Source organism: Neophocaena asiaeorientalis, unplaced genomic scaffold, assembly GCF_003031525.2.
Source record: "Neophocaena asiaeorientalis asiaeorientalis breed wild unplaced genomic scaffold, Neophocaena_asiaeorientalis_V1.1 scaffold55, whole genome shotgun sequence".
Classification (NCBI taxonomy): domain Eukaryota; kingdom Metazoa; phylum Chordata; class Mammalia; order Artiodactyla; family Phocoenidae; genus Neophocaena; species Neophocaena asiaeorientalis.
Genome location: NW_020175684.1, coordinates 4,900,722 through 4,918,898, shown reverse-complemented (window position 1 = coordinate 4,918,898; position 18,177 = coordinate 4,900,722).

Genomic DNA, 18,177 nt, shown 5'->3' with positions numbered 1-18,177 from the left:
CATGAAAGAATGCTCAACATCATTAATCATTATTGAAATGCAAGTCAAAACTACAGTGAGCTATCATCTCACACAAGTCAGAATGGCCATCATCAAAAAGTCTACAAACAATAAATGCTGGATAGGGTGTAGAGAAAAGGGAACTCTCTTGCACTGTTGTTGGAAATGTAAATTGATACAACCACTATGGAGAACAGTATGGAGATTCCTTAAAAAAACTAAAAATAGAACTACCATACGACCCAGCAGTTCCACTACTGGCCATATACACTGAGAAAACCATAATTCAAAAAGAGTCATGTACCAGAATGTTCATTGCAGCTCTCTTTACAATAGCCAGGACATGGAAGCAACCTAAGTGTCCATCAACAGATGAATGGATCAAGAAGATGTGGCTCGTGTATACAATGGAATATTACTCAGCCATAAAAAGAATGAACCTTAGTTATTTGTAGTGAGCTGGATTGACTTAGAGTCTGTCATACAGAGTGAAGTAAGTCAGAAAGAGAAAAACAAATACTGTATTCTAACACATATATCTGGAATCGAAAAAAAAAGAAAAAAAAAAAAGAAAGAAGAGAAAATGGTCAGAAGAACCTAGGGGCAAGATGGGAATAAAGATGCAGACCTACTAGAGAATGGACTTGAGGATATGGGGAAGGGGTAGTGTAAGCTGGGACAAAGTGAGAGAGTGGCATGGACATATATACACTACCTAACGTAAATAGATAGCTAGTGGGAAGCAGCCACATAGCACAGGGAGATCAGCTCAGTGCTCTGTGACCACCTAGAGTGTGGGAGGGAGGGAGATGCAAGAGGGAAGAGATATGGGGACATATGTATATGTATAACTGATTCATTTTGTTATAAAGCAGAAACTAACACACCATTGTAAAGCAGTTATACCCCAATAAATATGTTAAAAATAAATAAGTAAAATAAAGAAGGCTTCCAAAAAAAAGTTCAATTAATACTTCATTCTTTAGCAATTTTAAGCTATTCCCACAGCAATTCTTATAAATAGTACTTAACATTTTTTTACCCAGTAGTTGTTCAAGTATGTCATCTATAAAATTATTTGGGGATAGTTAAACATGTAGATAGCTTACCTAATTCTAAAGATGTAGATTCACTAGAGCTGAAGTAAATTCTGTATACATCTGGTTTTAGCAAGCTCCACTCCCCCAGGGTTGATGCTGGTTATCTACATTATAACCTCATGACTTTTTTTCACTTTTCTATTAAATTTTCTTTTACTATTTTATTCATTTGTAAGAACTTTTGTACTGTGTCATACATATTAAAATATATTAAATATAAATATATTTATATATTATATGCATTAAAAATTGAAATATGGAAATATATTTCAATGTTTGGCAAATTATTACAAGCATGCTTTTTTCTTTTTTGAGTTTTTTCTTTTTTTAGTATACTTAGCAAATTTAAATTTTTAGAAGTCTACCTCTGTTCACCTTTCCTTTATGGTTTCCAATTTTTATTGTTTCATTTTTTGCTCTTAAAATTTCAATCCAGAGACAGAAACATTGTGAAGAAAGCTACCTAATGTTCTACTCAGAATTTTAATTTCTTTGCTTTACTTGTGCTAAGTGTCTGTTGGGCACACACACAGTTAGCTAGCTATTAGGATTCTCCCAGTTCCTTCTTGAATGCCTCCTCCTGGTGCACTGCCAGACATACTTCATTGTATCCATAAAAATTTATAGCCTGTCTTCAGAAAAATCTTCTATGTATCTACTCCATCTCTTCTCTCCACCTTGTGTTCCCTTTCTTACTCTAATTGAAACCTTGTTTCACCTGATGACATTATTTCTTCTTCTGTTTCTCAAATAACACATGATCTCTACCCAAATATTTACTCCTGCTATAAAAGATGACAAATCCCACTTATAACAATAGCTTATGTCTCTAATAAAGAACAAACAGCGGGCTTCCCTGGCAGTGCAGTGGTTAAGAATCCACCTGCCAAAGCAGGGGACACAGGTTCGAGCCCTGGTCCAGAAGATCTCACATGCTGCATAGCAAATAATTCTGTGCACCACAACTACTGAGCCTACGCTTTAGAGCCCGCAAATCACAACTACTGAGCCCACGTGCCACAGCTCTACTGAAGCCCACCTGCCTAGAGCCCGTGCTCCGCAGTGTGAAGCCTGTGCACCACAATGAAAAGTAGCCTCCGCTCACCTCAACTAGAGAAAGCCCACTCACAGCAAACAAGACTCAACGCAGACAAAAAAAAATGAATACATTAATTTTAAAAGATTTTTTTAAAAAGAAAGAACTAATAGCTTATCTCAACTGATAAAAAAGCATGCTTTCTCTCTCCTAAATCACTGATTCCTTTCTCCCTACTTGATAATTTTGATTAGCATACAAATATACTGGATTAGCACCTTTCTTAAAAGACAGTCAAACAAAAATCCCCCCAGGACCCTACTCTCTTTTTAGCTGCCACCACAATTCTGTGATCCCTTCAAAGAGAAAAAAGCAAACAAACAAACAACAACAACAAAAAAAAACTTCTCAAAGGGATTGTTTCTATTTGTTGTCAACAATTCCTCAGCACAAATATCTAATACACTCTTGTCCTTAGTATTTCACTGATGCAACTTTTGTCAAATTACCAACAAACTTGATTTTTTTTTCTCAAATCCAGTTGTATCAGTTATCTTCTTGGAATTTGCAATACCACTTGACAAAAATGAACACTGTCTGATTTTAGAAAAACTTTGTCAAGGCTTCTTGGATGTTATAATATCCTGGTTTTCCTGCAGTGTCACTGGTTATTTCTTAACTTTTTTCTGCCTCTCATCATCTTCTTGTCCCTTGAATGTTGGCGTGACTTAGCGTTAATACTTGTTCCTCTTCACTTACATTACCATTATTTCTTTTGAGCTCTTGGCCTCATCCCATGGCTTTAAATATTCTTTATAAATTGATGACTCCGAATTAGCTGTAACAATATCACCATGTCCAATAGAAAGCAAAGGATGCAATCAGGAAGATCAGTCACCAGACTGTTGTAATAATACAATAGAGGTGAGAGGAGATGATTGCTTGGAGTAGCTGATAGCAATGTAGCTGGCAAAAAAGTGGTTAATATTCTTAAATAGGTTTGGAAGAATTGCCTACAGACTTAATAATGAATTGGTTGTTGGTTGTTCATTAAAGGGAAACAGGAACTAAGAATGATATATCTGTGGGGTTTACCTGATCACCTGAGTAATTAGTGGCACCACTTACTAAGAAAAAAATGGAGAAAGAGAAGTAAGGTGAATTGGATTGGGTGGTGTCACAAACTCTGCTTTGAATTGCCTTGTAGGTATCTAAGAGGAAAATATGTCTGACATTTGAAGAGAGGAGTCTACATTTGGTTAAATTAGAGACTATAAATCAATAAAATTGAATGGAAATATAGATTACATTTTTGAGTTGTTTTATTACAAATGAGATAAAAGCTTCAGGTAAATGTGGGGGTCAAAAGCTTTCTTTTTCTTTTTCTTTTTTTAAGCCTGTCAGTCAGGGTTCTTATTTGCAACCATTGGAAATCTCCCTGGATAAACTAAGCATTTGTGCATATAACTAATCACACAAATAAATATGTAAAAATTAGTACAGATTATGACAGGCATTTAAATCTTAGATATGCTAATAACTAACTATGCAGATTTTATTTTCTATCATAAATTTTTCCATCTCTAAAATAAAGGTTGTTTACTAAATGACTTAATCTTTCCACTGTAAAATCCTACTATTCTAAAAGATCATCTGAGACCAGTTTTGAGAGAAATATCTTAAGAATTAATATGTATAAGAGTTCTATTTTTTTTCTTAGAGTTTGAATTAAAGGCTGCACAAGATGTTATACCATTTTATATCACCATTTATCATTGTTTTGGCATTCATAAGGTTTATAAAACACATTTATTTAGAAATGAAAACATTTGATGTCTGAGGATGAGCAAGTCACTTAATATTCTGTGACTCATTTTATTAATATTAAAAATGGACATAATTATAGAATATAATGTAAACAAAATGTTTCTAGCCATAAGTATTCCATAAATTTACCTAATTGTTATGTCATTAATATTTGAAATATTATTATAGTTTGAAATTTAGCTCTATTATTGAAAAGTGCTGATCAAATAGCATTCTGAATCATGTGATGCTGAGTATTTTTCCTGCACATCATGTGGACTTGATTATCCATTGCAAAGACAAATCTCTAAGACTTTATCCTGGTGAATGTCTGTTTTGTCAAGTATTATGAATGTTGCTAGTTTCCTTACCTTTATCCTGCTATACTCTATCTTGCTTCACTGAAGTAGGACTCCTGATCTTTCATAATAATTAGAGATGGATAGATTTATTCTGATAAAAAAAACAGAAATAGAGAAACCTATGAGAAAAAAATATTGTGTGTTCATCATGGAATGTTATTTAAGAAACTAGTCATAAGGATAAAAAATAAGAAAAATCAAGATACAAAAATGGAAACCATTCTTCAATGGACAAAATGCTATTTAGTGAATGCTGAGTGCTTTTTGTCACTTAATGCAAACTCACACCACCAGGATACTCTTAATTAGATCATTTGAGCACAACATAGTACAAGAATATACTTTAAGTCAAATATTAACATTAATTCTTGAAGTGTTATATATTAAAAAAAAATAGAACTGAAGCAATAAAGCAAAGCAATGAGGTCTACATTTGGTAAAAGTCATTTAATGTTTAAACTTAACAAGGTAGTTATCACAATATTAATATAATTCTGTATTTCTGAAAGCTTTGCTGTATGTGTTATTGCTCAACAAATATGTGTGACATCATTAGTACTAAATGACTAATCAGCTCTTGTATTTATGTTGAGTTTCTTTCCATATTTGTAATAATATCATCGACTAGGGGATGCACTGTGCATCTGTTGTCTTAATTATCATGGTATTTAGGAGGCTAGCCTTGTAAATCCATGAAAATATTACCCATTCACCTAGTAAATATTGCCCAGATTGCTGATGTAGTATCTCTCAAGAAATAAGTAGCTCCAAGAGGAGTAGTTGTTCAAAATCCATTCTCAATTAAGTGTGGGCAGGAATCTCACAGGAACAAGCAAAAGCATCTTGTGAATCTAAAGAGAGTGGAAAAACACTGTTCCAACTGGAAAGCTGCCAGAGACAGATAGTGTGTGAGCATCTCAGGAGAGGAGAGTCTCACTGCCACATATAAGTCCATTTCCTGTTCAAGGAAACTTTTTTTTTTTTTTTTCAAAAATAAGAATATTGATACATACGACTTTTTATTTCAAAGATACCTTAGGACATTTCAACTTCAGTGCAACAGTGTTGTAAATTCAGTTAAACGGTGGTTTAAAGCTTATATCCTGTATACACACTCAATTGCATGCAGTGAATGCCATTGCTAATACCAGTAAAGATATATATGTGCATTAAAATTTAGGGCTATAACTTGGCACTGGGTAGTTCTCCTAAACCAGAATTTCTGATTTCAGTAGGTTACAAATGTCTGTTCTGTGTTTCTGTGATATATATATATATATATATATATATATATATATCAGCCTCACCCATTTTTCTCTATGCCAGTTCCATCACACCTGTTCAAGCCTCTCATCTCACTGTTGAATGGCTGTAATGGTTATATAGCCTGTCTCTTTGATCAGAACCTCCATTCTCCAAATCATCATATAAAATGCTGTCTTTTAAAAAATCAGACAAAATTTTCACTAACAATACCTAAGAATGAAGTTTTAAATTTTATATTATATCTCTGCATTCTAAATTGTAAAAAAATATTACAAAGTAATTCTAATTTTGAAAATGCCAAATTCAAACACCCTTATATTAAAATGATTATTTCCTGCACTATGACAGAGTGACTTCAACAGACTCTTGTTCTTTTTCTCTAATCATTGTCTGAAATCAAGATTATCACTAATTACTCTAAAAAAAAACCCACTCTCTTCACCAATGGTTTTCAAGCATTTCATGATACATCTGCCAACAATCCAATAGTTATAAAAGGGTCCAATTTACAAGCTTCATTTTGAGGTTTCAACATAACCGTATTTCTTAAATGAGACACTGCGCCATTTAATGGATTTTTAAAAAATCACACCACGTCATTATTTGAATATTTTCCAAACTAAAATTTTACATACAGTCTCCATGGCATAGAATTTTGGGACCATGACTACTTATTAATTATTTTATTAGAATAGATGCCCTGAGATCTGTTCCTGAAGAAGGTAAGATCTTACACTTAGGTATACTTCCATTCTGCCCTAATAACTGTACTAGGTCTTTTGTTTGGATCTTATTTTTTTTTCTGAAAAGACTTAACCCTTCCCTGTGCCTTGCTGATTACCAAAGCATGTATATTGCTCAATACTAAGCCAGTTTAAAATGCCTCATTTAATTATCTCATGAAGTATGTATTATTTGTAATTCCATTTTTACTGATGAATAAATTGATGCATGAGAAGAAAAGAGAGGAATATTATAAATTATTTTTTAAAACTTCAAAACATTTTTCCTGACATTTGTGGGGATACATTAAATAATATTTTTTTTTACTTTTTCTATCAGCTTTTTTAAAAGAGAGATTATATTTTAAGGAAAGAAATTTTTCTCAATTCTTAATATCAGAAAATATAATTTTCTTTTAAAATGAGGTTTTTTTTCTCCTGTTCAAATTCAGGTCCTCTTTGTGCAGCTTTATAGATATAAGCCCCATGATTATTGTGACTACTATCTCAAGGAAAATGGTAAAGTGTAGACGTTAATAACATGGGTATATAATAGAACTGTATTAGGATCAGAGACAGATTAGGCCTTAGCTCTGGAATTCTGGAGAAGTTACCCAATCTCTCTGAGACTCATTTTGCTCAGCTGTAAAATGGACATAAAAATAGGATGCCCTACAACAAGGATTTTTACTTAATATTTCTGTTTCCCTTCTGCATGCCATGAATCATTTAACTGATTATGTGTCCATTTTTAGTTTGGCTGTTAAAACTGAATTTGCAGCACTACTCCTGCTGTGGAAGCATATGGTACACAAATCTTCCCTCAGCCTTAGCATTTTCCTATACATTGTTACCATTCTCTCTGACTCACTGAGATAACTACTATGGTGATTATTTTATGGAATGAAAATTTTGTAATCACTGCCAATCTATTGTCGATAAGGCAGAACCTTGAAAAATGACAAACAAGGTGAACCAATATATCCAACCCAGCAGAAAGCTGCCCCAGCAAGGATGAGCTGAGTAATGGCCAGATGGAGCCACTGTCTTCTCATACCTGCAAGATATTCGAGTCTTTTGACAGCCTCGGCTGTATTAACTCAGGAAAAGTAATGCCCAGCTTCATACCATAACTACTAGACTGTCCCTTCCAGGCTTCTGGTGTATTTAATTAGACCTAAAGGTTTTCTCTGTTCTGCAAGAAAACATCAAGACTAACCACTTATCCCTATTGGTTTTGGTCTATGCTCAACATATAGGCTTCTTGGAGCATCAGTCTTGTACTTTGTTCTTATATCTCTAGTAACCCTCTAAATTTCCTTTTTCATGATGCGGTTTCCTCTCCATTCCCTCACTCCTTTAATGCTGCTACCAGTACTAAATCTTCAGTTCCAATGTCAATATCTTAAGCGGTACTCTTAACTTTTCTTGTCTCGAAGTTCCTTCTAACTCTATTTTTAACTGAGCACGCTGTTTTCTTTTCAGTTCATGTAAAAAGAAGCTCTTTATTTTTTCATGTTCCATAGACTTCATGCTGGGATTCAAGATCACTGTTCCTTATTCCCAAACTATTTCTCCTCCATCCTTGCAAAATTCACTATTCTTTGTTGATTGTACCACCTTGGTATACTTCTCTTTACAGTTCTTCATTGTGTAGTCATACTCTTTTATGGATACTATCTTCATTAATCTAATATCTTCCTATCTGACCTCTCTAATCTATTAGAATGGCTTCATCTCATTGATAAAATATTATTATCTCCTATAAATAACTTTCTCTATTACATTTTTGTCACCCATCCTATGATCACATACTAGATCTTTGGGAACTAAAACATCCTTGAAGTTACTGTGTTAAATATCCTAATCTCTTACCATAGATTTTAATCATCACAGGCTATATATTTTTTATATACAACTGAGATCCAGGGACCATTTCTTTTTAGTTTTTGACTTCTTTTTCCTTTTATCATTTTTGTAACTTTCTAAGCAATATCTCTTCATGTTTAAAATCTCTCCATGTAATTTCTCTAAACCTGCCCTTATACAACTAAATGCTGATGGATAAAATCAAATAGGTGTCACTATTCCATATATTCATAGTCACTAGTAGCAACTAGTTCTTAATCTCTGATTTTTCTTTGATGATCCTCAAGGAACTTGATTCTTTGTCCACTGCCCGTGATTACGTCAAGTCATTTCAGACTATGTTTTTTCCCTTTCCTTTGCTTCTTATAAACTAATATACTTAATCCATATGGAAAAGAGCAAATCAAAGACACAATATAGTAACTACTACTATAAAAACTACTAAAAATACTACTATAGTAATTTCTGACACCTGAATTCATAATTTCATCTCTCTTCCCTTCTCTTCCACAAGAAAACAGGTTTCCCTGTGATTAAAACACAATACTTCCCCTTGCACTATGATTTACCTTTCCCATCTCCCTTTAGGGACCATTTACTGTAATTTTCCCCTGCTTTTTTAGAACATAAAATCTTTCATTCTTACTGTACTTTTAAGAAAGTATTCTAAAAAAAAAACCCTTCTGTCAAATGAAATAATAAGGTGAAATATAAAATATTGTTACCTTCATTAAACTTTAATTCAAAATCTTAGAAAAGGTAGAAATTGTGTGTATATATATATATACACATTATTTAAAAAAAAAAAAAAAAAAAAGAATAATGATTACATGGGTATAAATTATTTAACATAACGTTATCTTTATTATTGTCCCTGTTGGTGGGGAATAGCTGACTGTCCAACTTTGCATAAATCACTAGTATTATGGAAACTCTCTTCATTATATGCCATGGTCCTATACTGTGTGTGTGTGCATGTGTGCACCCAAACACACTTTTTTGAAGAAGAATTACAAAGGAAGTGGAAAAATGATAGAATCAGAAAGAAGGTACTAGACTGGATTCAACAGTTCCAGCATGATTTGTCTTCATGACAGACAGTACACCACTAAAGTTATCCCCAACATACTCTTCGGTTCCTTCCTCTTCATATACCATATTCAAGGCCAAAATAATAATGGGCTGCAATTAGTGTTTGAAATGTAAAGTCCCAGGTTTTAGATTAGTTGAAGAAAAAAAAATTACTTTTGCAGTCTACAGAAATTGTCAATTTTACTTTATCCTCAGTTAATGACCTTGTCTCTCATTTCATAGAGTAAATATCATTCATCAAACAATAATCACTACTTACCACACCCCCAAATCTACAAATTTGCTATTCTTCACTACTTTTTTCCTCCTCTTAACAGAAGATCAATAGCTCCCCTTGTGCTCTTTCTCCCTTTTCAGGAATGGCTTTCATTAATTATTCCCCCCTGCTCTTGCACATCGAATCCTCCTTTCTATGGGATCATTCTATCAGCTTGTGGATAAGTGATACTGTCTCTCCTTATAAAGCAAACTAAAGCTGTCCTGACCCTATTTCCAGGTCCTGTCAGTAAGTTTATTCCCTAGGACATGTAAACTTCCTCAGAGAGTAGTGTCCTGTGACTTCTCTACTTCACCACCTTGCTTCTACCTCTCAGTCAATTCCAATCATGTTTTGATATATTCATAGTACCTGAAAAAGCTGTCCTTATTAACTTTTTCTGGCATTCCAAGTTCCTGAGTCTCATATGTGTTTTTCTCTTCTTATCTCACTTTACCTCCCACAGAATTCTACAGAGTTGATCAATCCTACTTTTTTTAAAAACAATTGTAGTTAGTTTACAATTCTTTGTTAGTTGCAGGTGTACAGCAGAGTGATTCAGTTTTTTTTTTTTATACATACGTATTCTTTTTCAGAATCTTTTCCATTATGGTTTATTATAAGATATTGAATATATTTCCCTGTGTTATACAGTAGGTCCTTGCTGTTTATCTATTTATATCTACTAGTGTGTATCTGTTAATTCTGAATTCCTAATTTATCCCTCACCCCACCCCTGCTTTCCCCATTGGTGACTGTTAGATTGTTTTCTATGTCTGTGGCTCTAGTTCTGTTCTGTTAAGTTCATGTGTATCACTTTCTTAGATTGAACATATAAGTGATAATGATATTTGTCTTTCTCTGACTTCACTTAATATGATAATCTCTAGTTCGATCCATGTTGCTGCGAATGACATTATTTCATAACCCTTTAAAAATACATTTTTATTCTTTTTTCCCCCTTTCACACTGCTACTTCTTCCCTCAACTCTGCCACCCCTTCTCAGAAGACTTTACTGGCCTCTCCTACTCTATCTGTCCTCTAACTGGTAAAATTCCTTAGGAATCAAGACTGGGTATTCTTTGTTCAAATGCTAAAATCTCATGTTTCAAGCAGTCCCATCATTTCTGTGGTTCTCCATACAAATTAGAAGTTAATTCCCAAATTCCTGTCTTTTTCCCATGAATCTCATCTGTGAGTCCCAGATAAGTATATTTATTTGTGATTGTTATTTCCACGTGGATGCACCTTTTTCTGAGAAGAGAGTGGTGGCCTTGACTTCTGAAGATGTAGGTTTGGGGAAAGCTACTACCTGGAACGTATTCAATACTTGTCTCCATTCTTCACCTGCCTAATTCACTCAACTTTTAGGTCTCAGCTTTCTACTCCTCCCATCAAGAAATGTAATTTGATGATTTGATTTCTGCCAGTATTCTGTATGTTTCCTCCACAAGACATATCCCTTGTGTACATGCTCAAGCCTAGCATATGTCATGGGACAGATTAGGGTCTCAGTAAATACTCTTAAAATAAAGTTAATATTTTTTTTTTACTGTAAACTCAATTCTATTACTCAGATGGGGGAACAGTAGGTGGGGAATATTTAGCCATGTAAATAAAAGTATTAAAAATCAGTGAAGAGAAAATTGCATCATGCTTCTTAATACAGTGTTGCAACATACAAACTCAAAAACTTTTTCTCTACTATTTCACTGTTATTTACTTGGTACACAGTAGTGTAAGTATGAGTTCATATATATATTGCATACTGTCACATTCAGAATTTCCTTTACTATTTATTATTTTTAGCTTTAATATATTTTAAAATACTTTATTGTCAGGATGTATTCTGATGTTAAGAGATAAATACATTTTTAAAATTAAGTTCAGTTTACACAAAATTGTCTTGTCTTTGGTTGTTATTCTGGTAACTAAGAGAGCTTAGTAACTTAGTTACTTAAAAAGAGTAACATTTGGCAATTAAGTCAAATGTTAAAATTTTTAACATTTTAAAGCATAAACAAAAGGTGGTTATCCTCTGTCTGGTTTAAAATATGTCACTTCTTTTTTATGAAAGTAGATTAGTGGCTGTTCTCATAGCAACACTGAAGAAAAGTTTCATGTTAACCATGACTAGCTCCAAATACAGTCCAAGTTGGTAGAATTAAAATATTTATGATTAATATCTAAAAGTTCAACACCATTGAATTGTAAATTCAGTATATGAAGAAATTTTTTTTAAATGTGAAGAGATAACTTTCTCTCTTTTATAAATATTCAGCACAATATAATGAGAAATCACTACTTTAAAATATTCATCGTATTGTGTTTTTCATTATTTGTGGTGTGTACAGAGTAATAAAGATGAGAAATCCTTGGTCAAGGAGTTAGAAGAATTAGTTTTTGAGATTGACTTTGATTCTAACCAGTCATACAATCGAAGCCAAGCCACCTACTCATTTGGCGGCTTAATATCCTCAACTGTAAAATGAAAGTGATGATGAAACAAATGATTACTGGCACAGTTTTCAACTAAAATTCCTTATTAGGTGAAAATCACAAACTCACAGATTCAACAAGCTAAACAAATGCTAACAGAGACAAAACTAATCTAGACTGTCAGAAAACAGATCAGTGGTTGCCTAGAGCAAGGGGTGGGTGAAACATTGCCTGTAAATGCAGCAAGAGAGAATTTTCAAATCAATGAAAATAATCTGAAACTTTAGTAATATTCATGCAAGTAAGTATATGTTTCAAAACTTAATGAACTGATTATGTAAAATAGCTGCATCTTATTACATATGTGTTATACCTCAATAAAGTTGATTTTAAAAAGGGTGCATGAATGGATCAGTAAGTAGTAATATGAAACACCCAAAATAATACTGTACCAAGAATTTCATTAATGCACCTTCTTCGTAGCTAAGGCTTGGTGATTTAGTATATTTCTCTAAATTCTCCTACTCAAGATGTATATACAGTTTACAAACAAGTGAAGGCAGCTTTTAAGCGACAATTATTACAGATACTGTCATTCTTTTTTCAATCTAAATTGTTCAATCTTTGATTTCACATGCCTAAAATATCTAGTGAATTTATTGCCTAGAACAGATTTTTTCCCCATGTTGGCTTAGCACTCTTCTCAAAATTAGCAAATTCTGTTATATCATAATATTTCTTATAATTAAGTGGATGTTTAAAATATTTAACATAAGGATATATAATGTAGAATTATAAAGAACATATGCATGTGGAAGTTAATAAAAGAACACATTAGTTAATTAAAGCCACCCTTTTAAGAATAGTGTGTGCTGAATAAGGTTCTACAAATCTAAGTTAAATAAGATTGCCCTAAGGTTTCATTTCTTCAACACCTCCATGTCTGAGAGCAAAATATAAGTTTTCCTGAACTTATAAGTCAATGTGTTTGTGGTTGAGATTCTAGTGTAAGTGGAGGCAAGGCCTCAGATATTGTAGAAAAAATACAAAGACAAATAAGATATGAAATCAGGCTTTTAAAGAAAAAAGTAAAGAGCTATGAATTTAACAACCCATCTTCAAACATGTAACAAACAATGTACTGGATGAATGTAAGATAGTGTTTCGAAATATAAGGAAAAATGGGCAAACTATATCATATATATAATTGACCATTGTTACTTGATTTTATAATCAATGATAAAAATATGCAGGAAATAATTTTTATCAAATTTTAAAAATTTTAATTTTAAAATAAATGTCACTTGCCTGGCACTCCAACTACAGTTGACATTGAATCTGCTGTGATGTGACTAATTGTTTATAGACAGTACTGTTTGAGATTCAAACTATAAACAGGACACTCCCTCATGTTCTCTTTCAGGTCATACATTCTGTGACTCTCTGATTTTCCTTGTATATTACACTATACAGTGGTGACATGTTTATCAAAGTGCTTAGGTACAACAATGATCTTTTCCATAAAAATACACAGATATAGATTATCTTGCCAAGGTCATACAGCAGGTTTATAACAGAACCAGGATTAAAACTCCCAAAGTTCCTCACGAGTTATAGCAATCTTGTTGCAGCATTCCTGTAAGTTTGTAGCCTAGATCTACAGTAAAATTTATTTGAGCTCACACAAACTCAGAATGAAGGTGCCCCGTGTCCATTTTAAACATGAAAAGAGTATTTTTTTAAGTTGAAAAAGATCAGATGTGATGTTTTTAATTGAGTAAAATCCATTAAAACATTGAACTATAAACTGATTTTAGAAATTCTGATTTAAACTTTACAATGTGATTTAGAAAACTTGAGGATTTGCCTAAATATAAGAAAGTGTGATATGTTGTCTTAGTCTGTTCAGGTTGTTATAACAGAAATCATAGGTTGGGTGAATTATAAACAAAGGAAATGTATTTCTCACAGTTATTGAAGCTGGGAAGTTTAAGAACAAGGCACACAGATTCAGTTTCCGGTGAGAGCCTGTTTCCTTGTTCATTGAGTCCTCACATGGCAGAAAAGATGCAAGAGCTCTCTGGGGGTCTCTCTTATAAGGGCACTAATCTCATTCACGTGTGCTGCACTCTCATGACTTCATCATTCCCAAATACCCACCTCAAAATACTACTGGGGATTATGTTTCAATATATGCATTTGAGGAGACATAAGCATTCAGTCCATAACATAAGTGAAAATCAACATTTTTCTTATATAAACAAGTACTTCCACATGACTTAAAGTGCACAAATATTAAAAATAAAAAGAACATATATTTGTAAGCTATTGATGAATATATTTCATGTATAGGTAGTAGCAATTTAGCCCAACAGTGGAATGACTTGTATTGGAAATATAAGCTATACTCCATAGGCAATAGAAAGTTCAAATATGCAAATGGGCTAATTTATTTTTTCCAGCAGTATTAAGAATTAGAAAGCAAGGCCATTTTTCAGGAATATTGGGAAAATAGGACATTATTGCAATTACCCAAATGAGGAATGCTGAGGACATATGTAGAATTTGCAACATTTGTAATAGAGGCAGTAAGTAGCTTGGAATTAATGTGACTTATCAGAGATACAATAATATAACCTTGTAGCTGAGAAAATAAGAAGGTTGAAGAGGAGAAATGGCTAAGCAATGATATCAAGTTTTTTTTGTCTTGAACGCCCTGGAAAATGGTGACATGATGAACCAAGTTGATGTCTCGTTGGAAAATTAAGGATATTAAAAAAATGAAAGGACAAACTTATTTAGAGTTAGGTTTAACTTTTAACAGGTTGGATTATAGTCTAGCAGGATATTCACACTAATTTTTGGCAGGCAATTTGAAATAGGAATTTATAGATTCAGAATAAATGCTGGAGCTGAAATAGCAATCATCCATGCAGAGATTTTAAACAAATGTCTAGTAATGGGTTATATAACTAGAGTTGGAAATTATAAAGTGAAAAATAGAGAGAGAAGAGGAAGAGGAAAAAGGAGAAGAAGAAGGAGGAAGAAAAAAGATGGAGGAGGGCGAGGGAGAAGGGGAGAGGAGGGAGGAAGGAAGAAGATGACTGAACTATGAAGGAAAGCTATATGTATAGGATATTTCCCAAATGTTTAATGAAGAAAGGTGTTATTGACATGTTTGTTTGGCTATATAGATAGCAGAGGTATGTGATGACTGACAAAATTATTAACTTTTTCATTTACCAAAAGTATAAAATACAGCATATTTTTGGTAATAACATCCCCAGTCAGATGAATACTGAATACATGATGTACCCAAGGCAAGAAATAAAGAATATTAGGGGAAATGAATATTCACAATTTCTGGTGATTCCTTCCACGGGAAAGGCCCTCTCTTAACATAAAGATCTTATTTTCTTTCCAACCTTCATTTATTCCTCTCTTTGAAAGATGAAGTTCTCAATCTGATTAGTTAATTTGTGACAAGGAATTGGGCATGTGTAGCTTGGTATCATTCCCGATGTGGTATCTGCCCGCCTGCTTGTACCCCCATCCCTGTGCATGCAGAAGTGACTGAGAAATCCTTCCTTAGGGAATAAATGAACAATATTCAACAACAATTAAAAATACACAGGATCCTGGAAAAAGTGAACTTAATTTAGGATATGGTAGAGGGAAATTCATAGGATGATGACAGGAAGAATTCAAAGGACAACAGCTATGCAATTTTCCTACAAAGTCACAAGTCCAGTTTGGAATGAGAGGATGGAGGGTTCCAGAAAAGATGTTTCAAAGGGACAAAAAAAAAATATATATATATATAATAGATTATCTGGTAGATTTGATTGTTGCAAAATCAGTTTGAGAAGTGTTTTACTAAGTTGTTGGATGTTATGTTGGAGGTTTTACAAAACAATTAGATTAGAACAAAAAAGCCCTGCAAATTTTAAAAATAAGAAGATTGCTAATTAATACTTGGGGAAGAAAAGGCTGCAGGAAAACATATATGTTACTAAAATATACTACTTATCATTGAATAATGTTTACATAGTCATAAGAGGTCTCCAATTGAAATATAATTTACCACAGATGTTTGAAATATATTAAAAGAATTTTGGAAAGAAACCCTGAGAGTAAGTGGGGGTAAATATATAAGCAATCATCATCTTTCATAGAAAATCAGTAGATATAAGTAAGAAAGCAAAAAACATGAAGCATGCTATAGAGAAAATAGAGGTAAGTACTAAAAAAAAAAAAACAACTGGAAGTGTTGAAAAGTGGGCTCAACAGATCAATCAATGGGTAAAGGTATTACATGCAGAAGATGGCATTTTCTGTTATTTTTAATTCTCAGTTTTCTTTATTGTATTTTATATCATGTTCCTTTATCATTTTGATAAAGAAATTTTTAGACAACACAACCTCTTTAGTTAAAGAGGTTGCATGCAATTGTCAATATCTTGAGTTATTTGAATCAAGTAGAGATAACATAACCATCTATAATAGGTACTAAAAAATAAAATAAAGATAATTGCCTATAAAGAATTTTTTTAAATAGATGTAAATTCTGAGAGTAAGTTAGACTCGTGACAAGTTTGCTCATTTGTTAAGGACAGAAATACTTGATTCAGAGGAGGGTAAATATGGAAAGTACAATGGAGAAAGGAAGTAGTTTCTTGAACAATCATTCTGGGAGCTAGACTTATTTAAAAGAGAATATATGCAATCAACATTTTCGTAGGCAAGGGGATGATCATTAACAAGAAAAGTTGCACCTGAGTGATATTATCTTCATGAATTAGGCTAAAGGTAAAGGTGGGGAGGAGGAGAGTCGATGAGAAGAGGTGCTATTTAGGGTCAGTGAGGAGAGAAATGATGTTTTGCAATACCTACTGAAGAACAGAAGATAATCTCTGCCACAGGAACAGAACATTTATCTGATGTATTTAATTATATGTGGATTTTAGAAACTGACATCAGTTTAGCTTAAAATACAGCTTTCTTAGCAGCAATATTTTTTCAGTCCCAACCATCATTTACTCATTCAACCCTGTTCCAGGGCCACATCCTCTAGCAGACTATTAGGATAAACCAGTGGTGGTGGGTGCAGGACAGATAATATGGAAGCTCAATAAAACTAGATCACTTCTTTTTTTAAAAAAAATTGCTTGCACTTCTATGCTCCCTGACCTGGGTCCTCTGTCCACAGCACAGACCTCAGACATGGCAGCCCAGGGCAATATGAATAGGACACTGTAAACATCAATCCTCTAAAAGGATAGGCCCCAGGTCACTGTTGCTATATTTTATTGATCAAAGCAGCACTGTTTCAGTAACAGAGGATTCGACTCCATCTCTCAGTGGGTGGTGTGGTACACGCACAAAGAGGGCAGGAATTTATGGAGGACCAATTTTTAAGATAAATCAATGTCGGTTGTGTTGAAATTTTTTTTTAGACTAGTTTGAAATTACTCATAATTTTACAAATAAATGACTAAAAAGTGTACTTCTAAGGAACTTTGAGAAAATGTATGAGCAGGAATTGAGAATAGTCTGCAAATGATAACATGGTTCAAACTATGAAAATTTTAATAAAATCATAAAAATGGGACTCACAAAGAGGAATATTTGAATAGGACATTTGAAAGGATAATAATAAAAAAAAAAAAAACAGGACTAAAGAGAGACTCTTCTTGAACAGTTTCTGAAGTAGAAAGTACTAGAAGTTGAGAAGACAACCCATTGGTGAGGTGGTAAATGTTTAAAAACTGGGAGTCTGGGAAAAACAGAATCTTGATTTGTAAGATTTGCATATTTCTGTGTGTATGTGTTATAGTCCCACCATGATTTATTTCCAACTAGTAACCTGCTTATAAAATTTTGCTGAAATTGAATAATAAACTCTTGAGGACTAATAATAACCAGCACCAGCATACCACTGTAGTAAATCCAATGGTAGGTATTTGGGTTTATCGTATATATTGTTGAGGAATAAGAAGTTATATTATTGTATATAATATGTACATGAATATATTTCATCTTTTCAGTAAGTTTTTTAATCATTAAAAAACAAACTTCTGTACCTTTCATAAATAACTAGGGGAATATTCTAAGAAATTTTGTAAAGAGAGATGTGGACCCTGTAGACCATAATAAAAATAATATCCACTTGCTCAGAGTCGACATAAGTATATTCACTTAACATAGTAAGTTTTAAACAACATTTAC